Raw genomic sequence first — 2797 nt, 5'->3', positions numbered from 1 at the left:
TAATTACTTTTGCGGTTTTGCGTCACAAATACAATTTATAATATTTAAAGGTCCAGTCGTCCACTTCCCTTGTCCCATACAAACAAAATGCATTACTTTATATCAGAGGGTGTTTAGTGTTTGACGTATTTTTCCACCAGTATGCTTAAATAACTTGCCACATCAGCATTTTAATATAAATGAGCAAATATCTGGTCTGTTGATGTAACACAACACTTTGAAATGTCACTTCAGCATTGCCTCTACAAGACATGTTACATAATGGGTGTGCCCCACGTGTGTTGCGTTAACATTCGGCTAAACTGGCCGGTTTTTAAAACTGGATTGGACCGCACGATCGGACTGGAAAAACTGGGAACCGGTCACTTGACGGGTTCCGTTTTACCCCAAAACCATTTTTTCCCTCAAAACCTATGATTTTGGTCAGTAAACCGCTGAACCGGCCGGTTAATCATTTGAACCATTTGAATGGTTTTGACTGTTTTTCAAATTTTTTTATTTTTTTGTCAAAATAGACCAACCGTTCAAATCGAACGGTCAAACTGTTTGAACTGACAATCGGACTCTAGACCAGTTCGGTTTTAAAAACCATACATTAAGAGATAAACCCAGGCTTGACCCGATCCTATCGGGCTAGAGTTTCGTGGCAATCTTAATTGGGTTTGGGTTGAGATCAGCCCATATCAAATCCAACTCATTGTCATAGTAGAAATAAAACATGAAAATTGAAATATTTGTAAGGCAAATGCTACCATGTAGAAATTGCACCATGAATCAAAAAACATGAATCAGTGACAGGAGTGGAGTCAGAAATTTTTAATTTTTTTAATTTTTTTTTATTAAAACAGGTTATCCATTCAAACTGAACGTTTGAATTATCAACTAGGAAACCAATGGTAAATTCAACCTTCGCTGAGAATAAGGGCGATCTTCTTCGTATCAAATTGATCATAAGACATCACTTGTTTGGCGGAGGTCGGTTGAACCATTTTTGGATGGGTTTTAAAGAGCCATATATTGTCACGATTCTATGAAGGTTTGTCACTTCCGAAATCTCTATTAGATCGTGTCCAATTGAAACACGACCAATTGATCTAAAGCTTTCTTCTACTACTACTTTTCAAGTCAGTTTTTTCCCATTCTTTCTCTTCGTTTTGTTCTCACAATCAACACCTATATCTCCTTCTTTCTTTTCATTCTGTTTTTCTTCACGTTATATCTTTCACAGTTGTTGAAGTAATTCTGTTTTTAAGAGAGAAAAACAGGGGCGAAAGAACACCAAATAGGTAAATCACTCCATCATCTCCTTTCTTTCTTCTCTATTCTGAACTCAATTTAAGTTTTATTGTTTTTCTCACTAAAAAAAAAGAGATGGGATTACGCTATTTTGGACGAAAACTACTTTGTTTTGGACAAAAGAAGAGGGGCGGAACTACTCTGATTTATCACCCAAACAGGTAAAACGCCTTCCCCGTCTCCATTCCTCTTCCACTATTACCAATCCATATTAAATATTTTTGTTTTTTGACTGAAAACAGGGGCAGAAAAGACACGGTTTTGGAGGAAGAACAACAGGCATGAACAGTCACTTTTACTCTTAAATCCGGGAATTTTTATCCATTTTTTGTATTGAATATTTAGTGAAAACACTATAGGGTTGATTAATAAAATAAAACATTAAGAAGAAAACTAAAAAAGGGGGAAACGCTATAAAATAACCCATTTTCTATAATCGGGTGAAGAAGATGATGTAAAACGGGTCAACGCTGACACATTTTTTGATAAATTATGTAATGGGTCAACGACAACCCATTTTCGATCTAGTAGTTTATTTACCGTGTTATACACGGTTGTTAGATTTACCATGTATGACACGGTTACATAAAAATAATTTTAACTATTATTATTATTAATTTAGTAATAATAATTTAAAATTAATATTAATTACAGTAATAACAATTAACATTATTGTATTACACTTAACATTAGTAGTTTAATGTCATTAAATTATATAAACTAAATTATTAACTATTATAACAATAATGGTTAATACTAACAAGTACTAATATTAATGATCAATGTAGAGCGTAAGTTAATAATTACTAATATTAACTTATCTTAAATTGAAATTTACAAAAATTAGATTACCAATATTTCCAAAAACAATATGATAATTTATAGAAGTTGATGGAGGACGATTTCACCCAATCTATGAAACGGTGACACATAGACACTGATTTAGCACGGGCGACAACTCAACGTTGTAACCTGGTACGACCAAGCGACGGGCCTACGAAGCAGCTCGCTACATTGTAGCGTGAGAAGCTCACCGCAATGGGAGCCCCGGGCTCCCCGAGCTACCTTTGAAGAGATACTCCAAGGCAACTTTAGCTCGCGAGGTAAAGTTATTAGCTCGTCCGAGCTCCCAAGCAGACAAGTCATCCCGAGGACCAATTCTACTAAGGGTAATCCTAGAGTGTTCCAAGCTCGCGAATGAGCCGCACGAGCGCTCCTCAGGAAGCTTCTGACTAATAGACCGTACCGGTCAGACTGCGCCATATCCCTTACTACGTCGCAGTCTCAGTCCTTTCGGCAGTCTGCGTCCACGTCTCTTAGCAGGCAAAGGCGTGCCTGCCACTTTGGAAACGTGTCACTCACCCGGGCGAGACGTACGCCACAACGGCCACCTGCGCAGCCCTGGCAGGTAACGGCTGTGGCAGGAGCCCAATGGCGGTTATGCCCGACCAGACGTGAGTCTCCCTATAAAAGCCCTCAGGGCAGAAGAGAAATTTCTTCT

At 37.8% G+C, this 2797-nt stretch overlaps 1 long non-coding RNA gene across 1 annotated transcript; it reads left to right on the top strand.

The window, feature by feature from the left end:
• Positions 1–765: 765 nt before the first annotated feature.
• On the top strand, positions 766–1857 carry LOC104595049 (uncharacterized). Its single transcript, XR_734821.3, has 3 exons — positions 766–1286; positions 1370–1457; positions 1539–1857. It is a non-coding gene; the product is annotated as an uncharacterized LOC104595049 (long non-coding RNA).
• Positions 1858–2797: the final 940 nt, after the last annotated feature.

The sequence above is a fragment of the Nelumbo nucifera genome, chromosome 2, assembly GCF_055504915.1.
Source record: "Nelumbo nucifera cultivar China Antique chromosome 2, China Antique-T2T, whole genome shotgun sequence".
Lineage (NCBI taxonomy): Eukaryota > Viridiplantae > Streptophyta > Magnoliopsida > Proteales > Nelumbonaceae > Nelumbo > Nelumbo nucifera.
The sequence above is the reverse complement of the archived record's forward strand: the minus strand, read 5'-3'. Positions and strand labels throughout refer to the sequence as shown.